Raw genomic sequence first — 12,481 nt, 5'->3', positions numbered from 1 at the left:
GCAAAGAAAGGGGGAGGGGAACAAAAAAAAAAAAAAAAAAACGAGCGAGCCTTGAAAAAGACAGATACCATCAGGGTACTCCAGAAGCTAGCCAATAACGAAGGATAAATGGGATGAGAGATTCGGAATGGGCCTAGATGAGAGTATAGAGCGATGGGAACTGGAAGCTGATCTGTGAAATGGATCAGAGATACCTGTCTCAACATAGTCTCAAGACAACTTCCACAGGACTTTTGGGATAGCATTTGAACTGTAAATGAAGAAAATACCTAATTTTTAAAATATATATAAAAAATAAATAAATAAAAAATAAATAAATAAAAAGTAAAAAAAAAAAGTACACAAAAGAAATCAAGGATCAGAGTGTGTAGGAAATGACAGACTATGCCCACCTGAAGCCACGTCTTGATGCTGCTTCTCTGTTCTTCTCACTACCATCCCATTTCATAAATGGATGTTACAAATTCTATTTGGATTTTTCAGCTATGCTTTGTCAGTTGGGAAGAGCCTTCACCTGTGGCTCATAAAGACAACATATTCTTGAAATCCAATTTTTAAATGGCCACTTTCATCTTTAAATTTACTTCCCCATAAATGATAGAACACGTATATATTTTTTTTTAAATTGTCCTGATATCAATGATGGTTCCTTCAGCCATCTGTGCTTTTAAACTACCACAAAGACTGTGTTCTGTATTTGGATTCACTTATATTATCACAGAGAAGGTATTTGTCCACTATTGATACATTACCCTAAAGTTGGCAGTTAGACTCAGACTTGTGTTTATTATCTCGATAGTGCAAAAAGAACCCAGCAAATGGCCCAGGGAAGAGACTGGGCCTCAGGAAAGAGGGCTGCAGCAGATGAAGGACAAGTGAGGTACCTGTTGCCCAGTGAGGTACCTGCTCCTACTCAAGAGGAAGGGAAACTAGAGAGTTTTCAGGACAGGATGCAACTGTGAAGTGTTTTTGCCCAGTCTTCCCTAGAAATCCAGGTAACTTGACATTGCTGTGTCTGTTGCTGAAAGTGAGTAGCTCCCAAGATAAACTTCACACTTTTTGCCTACAAATGGGGTTGGGCAGACCTCTCCAAGAGTAGTCACACAGAGTCCACAGGGCTGAAAACCAAGAAAAGAGGACTTTGAAGCTCACTGCCAGAATTCCTCCTCAAAGGACTTGACTTTCCTGGAAACCCCCTTTCCTCTAGTTCTGGAGTGTCTCATTTCCCTAAGAACTCCAGCTCCCTTCCCCTTTAAGCTGGTCATGACTGATTAAATAACCCCTATCATCCATATCTCAAGCTTCCTTCCAACAAGGCTTAGAAAAATCTTGCATTACAAATGATTTTGAATCCTCAGTAGAGGATCCTTAAAGAAGCAGGACAAGATGTCAGTGTTTGACCTGGCTGCAGTGTGGGACACTGTCACAATTAGCATGTGAGTGTTTCTTTTACATCTTGTCAGTTGGGTATAGCAAACACTTGGCAGAAGAGACTTGAGAGCCTCAGTAGGTAGAGAGATGAATCATCAAAAATAGTGGCTCTCTGGAATGGAATATGAGGGCCCTGATCTAAGAGCAGAACTGTGAGCCACACTACCACATCTCTTAGCAGGAACTGGGAATATAGCAGGCTGGGCCCTTTGTGTGATCATTCCTGAAGCAGCATACTGGAATGGAGCCAACAAGACTGTAAAGCCATATGCAGCACAAGGATATGATCTTGCAACTTTTTTACTTGCCAGAAGCCAATGCAGAAGAAAAAATCCAAAGCCCTCTCTGCCAGAAGAGAGACATGCGGCTCTTTGACATTAAAGCAGAGCAACAGAGGTATGGCCATCTTTCCCAAAGGTATTGCCATCCCCCATTGCGTAGTCTTCCTGATCAGAATGTGGACTGGGGAGTCCAGGACTCACTGCACATCCATGGCTACTTAATCTCAGGGGCTCTGCCTTCTGCCACAAAAGAGCAGCCTCTCCCTACCAATTGCCTTGTATCTGGTCTTGGCCTCTAAAAGGCAGACATTGGTAGGACTAAGGACTCTAATCATTTAGCATCTGTCCTAGCCTTTAAAAATACGTGAATCTGTTGCCCATAGCAACAGGCTATTTTTCTTATAGGTTTCTAGAAAAGAGGAAATTATATCCTCCCCCATTTCTAATCTCGAAACTATATATATATATATATTTCCTTATTTACATTCCAAATGTTGCCTCACTTAGCAGTGTCCCATTCTTCACCCCATTCCCCTTCCCTTTGCCTATGAGGGGGTACTTACCCACTCACCTACTCACCCATCAACTCTCACCTAACCCACATCTACATCCCTCTTCCCTGGGGCATCAAGTCTCTGCAGGATTGGGTGCATCCTCTCCCACTGAGGCCAGACAAGGCAGTCCTCTGCTACATATGTGACTGGAGCCATGGAACAGCCATGTATGCTCTTGGTTGGTGGCTTATCTTCTGGGAGCTCTGAGGGTTATATGTGTTAGTTGATACTGTTGGTCTTCCTATGAGGCTGCCATTCCCTTCAGCTCCTTAAATCCTTCCCCTAACTCTTCCATAGGGGTCTCTGATTTCAGTTTAATTCTTGGTTGTAAGCATCTGTCTTGGTCAAATGCTGGTAGAAGCTCTCAGCCATGCTAGGCTCCTGTCTGCAAGTACAACATGGCATCAGTAACAGTGTCGGGTTGGGTAACGGCCAATAGGATGGATCCTAAGTTGGACCTGTCTCACTGGACGTTCTTTCTTTCAATCTCTGCTCCATTTTTGTTCCTGCATTTCTTTTAGACAGGAACAATTCTGGGTTCAAAATTTGAAGGTAGCATCTCTCCACTTGGGGGCATTGTCTATGGATTGGAGGTGGTCCCTTCAGGTTCCATCTCCCCACTGTTGGGCATTTTGGCTAAGGTCATCCTCATTGAGTCCTAAAAGCCTCTCACATTCCAATTATCTGGCACATTCTAGAGGTTCCCTCTGCACCCCAAGTCCCGAAGCTGCATATTTCCATTCATTCTCTTGGCCCTCTGGGATTCTTTCCTGTATATTCCCATACCTGACCCTGCCCCCCTTTCTACTCCCCCTCACTTCTCCCAGCCAGGTCCCTCCCTTGCTCTGATCATTTTGTTTCTCATTCTAAGTTGATGGAAGATTCCTCACTGGGGCCTTCCCCTTCTTGTTAAACTTTTTACAGTCTGAAAATGTTATCATAATTATTCTGTAATTTTTGGCTAATATCCACTATCAATGAGTACATACTATGCATGTCCTCTTAGGTCTGGGTTACTTCATTCAGGATGATATTCTAGTTCCATCCATTTGCCTGCAAAATTCCTGATGTCCTCCTTTGTAATAGCTGAATAGTATTTCCTTATGTAAATGAGCCACATTTCTGCATCTATTCTTTGTTTGAGGGACATCTAAGTTCTTTCATACTTTTTGCTATTATGAATCCGGGTATTATGAACATAGTTGAGCATGTGTCCTTGTGGTTTGGTGGAATATCTTTTGGGTATATGCCCAGAAGCTCTATAGCTGGTTCTTCAGATAGAACTATTTTCCATTTTCTGAGGAGGTACCTGATTGATATCCAGAGTGGTTGTACCAGTTTGCAATCCCACTACCAATGAAGAAGTGTTCCTCTTTCTCCACATCCTTACCAGCATGTGCTGTCACTTGAGTTTATCTTAGCCATTCTGATTGGTTTAAGGTAGAATCTCATGGTCATTTTGATTTGCATTACCCTGATGGATAAGGATGTTGGACATGTCTCTAAATGCATCTTGGCCATTTCCTGAGATCCTATTTGTTAAATGTTGATCTTAGAGCATGAGCTAATGGTGTTCTGTTCAGGAAATTTCCCCCTATGCCAATGCGTTCAAGGATATTTCCCATTTTCTTTCTATTAGATTCAGTGTATCTGGTTTTATAGTTAGGCCCTTGATCTACCTGAGCTTTGGACACGGTGATTAATATGGATCAATTTGCATTCTCCTACAAGCAGACTGCCAGACAGACCAGCCTCATTTGTTGAAGATACTGTCTTTTTTTTTTTCCTCTATGTGGTTTGGATTCTTTGTCAAAGATAAAGTGTCCATAGGAGTGTGGGTTTATTTCTAGGTCTTCAATTCTATTTCATTGATTGACTAATCTGTCTCTACACAAATATCATGAGGTTTTATCACTATTGCTCTGTAGTACAGCTTAAGGTCAGGGAGAGTGAGTGCCCCCAGAAGTTCTTTTATTGTTGAGGTTTTTTTTTGTTGTTTTTTTTTTTTTTTGCTACCCTGGGTTTTTAAATTTTCCATACAAAGTTGAGAATTGATCTTTCTATGTCTGTGAAGAATTGTCTTGGAATTTTGATAGAGATTGCATTGAAGAGGTAAGAGGGCCATTTTTACTATGTTAATTCTGCCAATTTATAAGCATGGGAGATTCTTCCACCTTCTGAGGTCTCCCTCAATTTCTTAAGGGGCTCAGAAGTTCTTGTCATACAGAACTTTCACTTGCTTAATTAGAGTTGCACCAAGATATTTTATATTATTTGAGTCTATAGTCAAGGGTATTGTTTCCCTAATTTCTTAGCCCATTTGTCAATGGTATAAAGGGAGGCTTCTGATTTGTTTGAGTTAATTTTACTTTTTTAAGCATCTAAAACAATCTTTATTCTCCCAGCAGTGAGGAACAGTTCTTTCCCTGTTTACAATAAGCAAATTAAAGCGATTGGGCAGATTACATCACATCTCCATGCTTATACAGAATACTCCATTTGTTAGCTTATGCAAAAGGCATGAAAAATAGACATCAAGTCAGTGTACTACAAATATACATGTGAAAAGTTATAAAATGCTTGTTTGTCTAAGGCTTAAATCGAGTAAAACATTGGATAAAGGGTACAGCTGATAACCTGAAAGATCCAGAAATTGAATGTTTAGACCAAAACAGTGCTGTTAAGATTTGTCTCCATTTGGAAACAGCAGATGCTAATGGAATGCAAGGCACATTACTTAACGTTCGCTCACATCACACATTCAATTAGAGCAAGAAGAACATAACATGTGGTGCTGGACTAAGACATAAACATGTTTTGCTTGAACATAATGACTGTGTAGCACATGGGACATTTGTCTACCGCTTCAGCACACTGTTTACAGGTGACCAGATGTCCACAAAGAACAAAAATGACAGCAATATCCATACAGATTTTGCAAAGCTTCTCCCCTCGTAGGCACCTTACCTGTTCTTCAGTACTAATGTCTTTCTGCAATGAAGTTTCACTTGACTCATCCTGCGTAAATTAAATTAAATAAAGCCAGGGGTGGAAAATGTCGGAAAGCTTGGCTGAAGAGGAAATAAAAACTGAGCAGGAGGTGGTGGAGGGAATGGATATCCCTATTCACTCCAAAGATCCTGTCTCTACAGAGAAAGCCCCAAAATGGAAGTTCCCCAGCCTTCCACATTCCTCCAATGGCTACTCACTTCAAGGCTCATCTGCAAGCCCCATTAAAAAGAAAAAGACACCCGGCTTACTGAACAGTAGCAATAAGGAACAGTCAGAGCTAAGACATGGTCCGTTTTACTGTATGAAGCAGCCACTCCCCATAGACCCTGTTGATGTTGTACCGCAGGCCAGATGGAATGACTTCTATAGCTGGGTTTGTCACCAGGAAGGACAAGTTCTTTGCTGTGAGCTCTGTCTCAGGGTTTATCACACTAAGTGTCTGAGACAGACATTACAACCAGAGGGGGACTGGTTTTTGTCTGGAATGTGAGAAGATTGCAGTAGCAGAAAGCATCGAGACGCAGAGCAAAGCCATGGCCATGCTAACCATTGGACAGCTGTCCTACCTGCTCAAGTTTGCCATTCAGAAAATGAAGCAGCCAGGGATGGATGCATTTCAGAAGTCCGTTCCATTGAAGCAGCATCCCGACTATGCAGAATATATTTTTCACCCCATGGATCTTTGTATATCGGAAACGAATGCAAAAACGAAGATGCTCAGCTATACAGAAGCCTTCCTGGCTGATGCCAAGTGGAGCCTGCATAACTGCATTATTAATAATGGGGGAAACATAAGTTGATGCAAATAGCAAAACCATAAGTTGATGCAAATAGCAAAAGTTGTCATCAAAATCTGAGAGCAAGAGATGAATGAAATTGAAGTATGTCTAGAATGTTATCTTGAAGCTTGCCAAAAAAATGAGATAACTGGTTTTGTGAGCCCTGTAGCAATCTGCACCTTTTGGTCTTGGCGAAACTGAAATTGTTTTCATTCTTTCCAGCGAAAGCTCCGAGAGACAAAGATGGGCAGGTTGATGCCCGTTTCTTTGCACAACATGACAGAGCCTGGGTTCCAGTCAATAATTGCTACCTCATGTCTAAAGAAATCCCCTTTTCTGTGAAAAAGACTAAAAGTATCTTCAACAGCACCATTCGAGAGATGGAAGTTTACTTGGAGAACATACAGAGGAAGTTTGGGGTTTTTAATTACTCTCTGTTCAGGACGCCTTACATGCCCAATAACCAGGACCAAACGCTGCTTGATCCCAGCAACCCCAGCGTCGGCACTGTCAAGACAGACAAGCAGGAGAAGGTGAAGCTCAATTTTGACATGCCAGCGTCCCCTAAGATCATTCTGAGCAGGTCTCTTCTGAGCGGGGGTGGGGCATCAGTCTCAAGATCTCCCTGTCTGACTTGCCTCTCACTTGCACTCTTCTGTGCACATGGGCTCTGATGTGGAGCATGGCCCCAAGAAGGAGGCCCCATCCAACCACTTCAGTGCAAGAGTCTATGGACTTCCTTGATAAGAGCAGAGCTTCTCCAGGCTCCTCCAAGACTGAGCAAGCAGGGAGTTTGTCTGGCAGCCCAAAGCCTTTCTCTCCACAAGTGCCAAACCTGGATCGAAGCAAAGCTGAGATGGACCTGAAGGAGCTGAGTGAGTCAGTCCTACAGCAGTCAGTCCCTGTGCCCCTCATCTCTCCCAAGCAGCAGGTTCGAAGCCAGTTCCAGCTCAGCCTGGTAAATACCATAGAGTTGCAAAGCACAGCTATGCATAAATGAGATCTCAGAGGATGTTTACACAGCCGTGGAGCACAGTGATTCCGAGGGTTCCAAAAAGTCAGAGAGCAGTGACAGCGAGTACTCCAGCGATGAGGAACAGAAGCCCAAGAATGAGCCAGAGGCCCCCGAGGACAAAGAAGGGAGTTTGGTGGACAAAGAGGCCCCTGCCATCAAAAGGAAGCCCAAGCCCACAAACCAAGTGGAGGTCAAAGAGGATGTAAAGAGTAACTTGCCTGTCAGTGAGAATGTAGACCTTACACCCACCAAGGACGGGGCTAGTCCCGAGCCTGAGAAGGACTTTGGAGAGAAAGCAAAGCCATTACTTCATCCCACAAAGGACAAACTAACGGGAAAGGATGAAACAGTTTCTCCCACAGTGCACTTGGGCTTGATTTCAGACTCAGAGAACAAACTTGTCATAGACTTAGGAGAAGATCCTTCTGGGCAGGAGGCTCAAAAAACAAAACATAACAAAAAAACCCAAACTAAAATAAAAAAACAAAACAAACAAACCAAAAGAAAAAACAAAAACAGGAAAGAGTCCAAGGTGCTGTCGCATAAGCAAGATGCCACCTTCCACTTTGGCAGGCAACCAGCCTCCCCCAGAGTGGATGGTACTCACCCACTGAGCCACACAAGCACCTGCAGCTGGGGTTACCGTGGCAGCCACCAGCAGCATGATGTCTACCATCACAGTCACAGAGCTGGGTTCTGCCTTCACAGGAAGCCCAGTGAAGAAGCAGAGATTGCTCTTACTGAAGGAGACTGTCCCAGCTGTGCAGCGGGTCATGTGGAATGCACCAACTGTTCAGGAGAAGGAGATCAGCTCATTCACATCCACTATCGTGCTGGTGACCAGCTGGTGACAAGCACACCGCCGGCAGGCCTTGTCAGCAGTTGGGGCTTTGCAAGCACCCTAGCATCGGGGATCAATGCCAACCTGCTGCACATTGTCACCGCCTCAGCCAACGTGGTTGCACATTGCCAAGTACACTAGCAAAATGATGGACACCATAAAGGGGACGATGACAGAAATCTACAATGATCTCCCCAAGAACACCACTGGGAGCACAATAGCTGAGATTCGAAGGCTGAGGATTGGGATTGAGAAGCGGCAGTGGCAGTACCAGCAGGAGCTCCACAAGATGAAGCACGACTTGGAGTTGACCATGGCTGAGATGTGGCAGAGCCTGGAACAGGAACGGGATCGGCTCATCGCTAAGGTGAAGAAGCAGCTGAAGCTGGAGAACCAAGAAGCAGTGGTGTGGCAACTGCCAGAAGGAGGCCGTTTCCACTGGCTACTGTGACTACACCTGTCAGCAGGTCCACTGGCCCGAGCACATGAAGTCCTGTACCCAGTCTGCTACGGTTGGTTACTGTCCTTCAGCAGGAAGCACATGCCGAGGCAAGCACAGAAACAGGAAATAAGTCATCGCAGGGCAGCTCCTCCAACACACAGTCAGGACCTTCAGAACAGGCCAGCGCCCCCAAAGAGAAAGGAGTCAGCAATGAAGAACAAGGACTGTAACTAGACCTTTTGACCTTTCTGGCTCCTGAGAGATGCCCTCCTCCATGATCTTAGGCTCTAACCAAGACTTTGTTAGCAAGAGGTGTGACAAACAGCCTGTCTAGACCCCAACCACTACAGACCACCAGCCTCACCCCAACTACCCAGACCAGAAATTCCATTCCACGGAGCAGCAAGGAATGTTTGTGGAGCATCAGCGAGGAGGAGCGAGGGTCATCTAGGTCTGAACACAGTGCAGAGACCAGCAGGAAAAACATCATGCCCAAAGGGTCCCAGGAGTCTCTACCACCTTTCGAATTCCCAACACTCAGACTCTGCCTGTGGGCTTGGCTGCAGGACAGCAACTTGACTCATCCCAGCTCCTGCCTATGAGCCAAACACTTTAGGTGTAAGTAGGTACACTTTCTGATGTCACTGACCTAGCATACTTTTCCTTTTCATATCTATATGGACCTTAACTTATTAATAAAACAGAAAAGCAAGACTATATATATATGGAATGCTTTGATAATCCAGGGGCTGGATAGTGAGACCACTGGCCTCACTGTGGTGGCAGGACTGGGCCCTGGGGTTGCTATTCTCACATAGGCCCTTGTCATCAGATAACCAGGGGAGGGACTCACTGTTGCACACTATGATCGGGGCTGTCAGGCTGTGCTGTCCTGGACCAGCCACAACAAGCCATCCATCTACCTCTCAGCTATCCACCCCTCACAGATCCTATAATACAATGTTCTAAAACACAAGCTAGCTGGGCTCGAAAGACACAGAAACAAGTGTGTGTGTGTTTGTGTGTGTGTGTTTATGTGTGTGTGTCTGTACGTGTGTATGTGTGTGTGTGTGTGTGTGTGTGTGTGTGTGTGTGATTTGTTTCCAGTTATGGTTCCGTTAACACTACATCTGCTGTAGTTCCATTTTGTATGTTGTGTAAAATGAGCATCAATTGAGGCAAAAGGTGAGGTGTGTATATCAGAAAAAATATTAATTGTATATCAGAAAAAATATTAATTGTATATCATTCCAGTACATTCCATTGTACATTTTAGTCTCCTTTTACTTTCTTTTCATTGTTGATAAGAGAATTTAAGATGCACATTGTCCAGCTACTTTACCCCTACTAGAGAAGAAAGGAAGAAACACTAGAAGAAAACAGGAGAGAGAGGGAGAAGGAGGGGGAGGGGAGGGGGAGAGGGAGAAAGGGAAAGAGGGAGAGAGGGAGAGAGGGACAGAAAGAGGGACAGAGAGAGACACAGTGAGTAAGAGAATTTGTGAATGTGAATTGTGGTTGTCAAAAAAACAAAACAAAACAACAACAGCAAAAACAATCTAGCCTTGCTGGCCTTATTTGGGAAGTATAACTGATTTTAACATATGGGAGTATTGTTTTCACATTTTCTTTGTATAAAATTTATGTTAAACTTAAATATCTTTTTAAAAAGAGAATAGAATGGAAAAATAGTGGTAATTGTTAGACTGTTTTTAAGTATACATGGAAAAATGTAGAAATCCAGGCTTTTGATCACAATTGTAGGAAACCAAGTGTAGAGATAGAGAAAAACCCTATCTCAATGAATAATATTAATTGTTTTAAATTGCTTTAAAGCAATATTAATCTCCATAGAAGGGAGGAATAACGAAAAACTACATTGTTTTAAGGATACAAGGGAGAAATAATGCTAATTGTTTAAGTGTTTTGGAATATATATGGAAGAATAAAGAAAACCAGGCCTTTGGTTCCTAATGTAGAAAACAAAGGCAAGGAGATAAAGAGAAAGAAACAGTAACAATTGCTTGAAATGTTTTAAGTGTTTTTGAGTTATTTTAATTACCCAATGAAGGTGGTTATAAGTTTGGTGGTATTGATAACATTACTATTTCTTTGGGAGAAAGGTCAGAGTAGAGCAGGCCCTAAGAAAAATGAGACTGCTAAATTGCACCAGTCCATGCTGGGTTACCAGACCAAGGATGTGGTATTTTGGGAGAGAGGTTTGTATTTGTGTAACAGAAAAGGAGCAACGGCTTCAGATGCCTTCCACACTAATATGGATCAAATATGATAGGGGCACAAGATCCCCTGAAGATCTTGGCAACAGACAGGAAAGACTTCAAAAAGACCAAACAGACATGAATGAAGATGTTTTACAATTGTTGTTGATTGAACTAATTCATAAAAAAGACAGTTGTCTGTTACCTGCTCAAATAAGAAAGAATTCATCCTTAACTGACCTATGCAGCTTGCATAACCCATACAAATATCTTTATAGAACTAAAAATTTGGTTGTAAGATTAATATATTATAGAAGGAAACACCAAAATAGAAATGAAACTTGGTTATTTGGCCATTTTCATCTCCTTTTTTCTTGATATGTTTCTCCCATTTCCTCTCCTACCTCTCCTTATATGGCCCAGCTCATGGTCATAAATGCTCATCTGGACACTCCCAGAGGTCCTTGCCTCTGTATACATTCTCTTTTATCTCTTCCACCATTCCTAGGAAGAGTCATGTCCTTTCATTTTTCTCTTTTTCTTTTTTTAAATTTAATTTTATTTTTAATTTGCTTCACACTCTGTATTCCATTCCCCAGCCCCCCATCTACCTGTGAACTGTTCCACATCCTATATCTCCTCCCTACCCACCCCATCTCCATGTGGATGCCTCTACTCCCCACCCCACCTAACCTATAAACTCCCTGGGGCTTCCAGTCTTTTGAGGGTTAGGTGCATCATCTCTTAATGAACACAGACCTGGAAGACATCTACTGTATGTGAGTTGGGGGCCTCTTATCAGCTGGTGTATGCTGTCTATTTGGTGGTTCAGTGTTTGAGAGATCTCAGGGGTCCAGATTAATTGAGATTCATTAACATAATCCACTATATTAACAAACTCAAAGAAAAAAATCACATGATCATCTCCTTACATGCAGAAAAGGCATTTGACAAAATACAATACCCCTTCATGTTAAAAGTATTGGAGACATCAGGAATTCAAGGCCCATACCTAAAGGTAATTTAAGCAATTTACTGCAAAACAACAGCCAATATCAAATTAAATGGAGACATACTTGAAGCAATCCCACTGAAATCGGGGACAAGACGAGGATGCCCACTCTCCCCATATCTATTCAATATAGTACTCAAAGTGTTAGCTAGAACAATAAGGCACCAAAAGGAGATCAAGGGGGTACAAATTTGCAAAGAAGAAATAAAGGTATCACTATTTGCAGATAATATGATAGTATACATAATGTACCCAAAAAATTCTACCAGAGAACTTTTTATTTTTAATTTTTTTGTTCTTTACATACATTAAATCTGGACTACAGGTTCCCATACCTCCAATTATCCCAGTTACCCTTCTAAATTCCCCCTCTCCTAGATCAACTCCTCTTCCATTTACCTTCAACAACAACAACAACAACAACTACATAGCAGGCCTCACAGAGATAGGCATCAATAAACAATGACATAACAATTTATAATAAAACTGTTTGCAGCCATGTCAAGCCTGGACAAGGTAATAGAAAAACTAAGAGGAAAAAGATCCCAAGCACATGCAAAAGAGTCAGAGTTACCCCCTATTCCTGCTGTTGGGGATGGGTCTCATAAGAGCACACAAGAATTCCAGTCATATTTGGTTTATCCTGGGTCTCTCAGCTGACTAACCTCTGGATCCTGGTCAACCACATAGTATGGGTAGTCATCCCCATGCAACCATAACACATATGCAGAGTAACTAGCTCAGACCTATGCAGTTTCCTGATTGTCACTTCAGTCTCTATGAGCAACTATGAGCTCTGCTTAGTTGATTCTGTAGGTTGTGTTCTCATGGTGTTCTCTACCCTTTTAACTCCTAGATTCCTTTCTTCTCATCTTCTTCAGGGTTTCCCTGGCATCAC

The 12,481-nt window shown here is 42.6% G+C and overlaps 1 pseudogene; it reads left to right on the top strand.

Annotated features, from left to right (window-relative positions):
* Window positions 5,403-9,047, top strand: Gm9226 (predicted gene 9226; annotated as a pseudogene).
* Window positions 9,048-12,481: the final 3,434 nt, after the last annotated feature.

The sequence above is a fragment of the Mus musculus genome, chromosome 7 (genome assembly GCF_000001635.26).
Source record: "Mus musculus strain C57BL/6J chromosome 7, GRCm38.p6 C57BL/6J".
Classification (NCBI taxonomy): Eukaryota; Metazoa; Chordata; class Mammalia; order Rodentia; family Muridae; genus Mus; species Mus musculus.
Note: the sequence above shows the minus strand (reverse complement) of the source record. Positions and strands in the feature narration are given on the sequence as shown.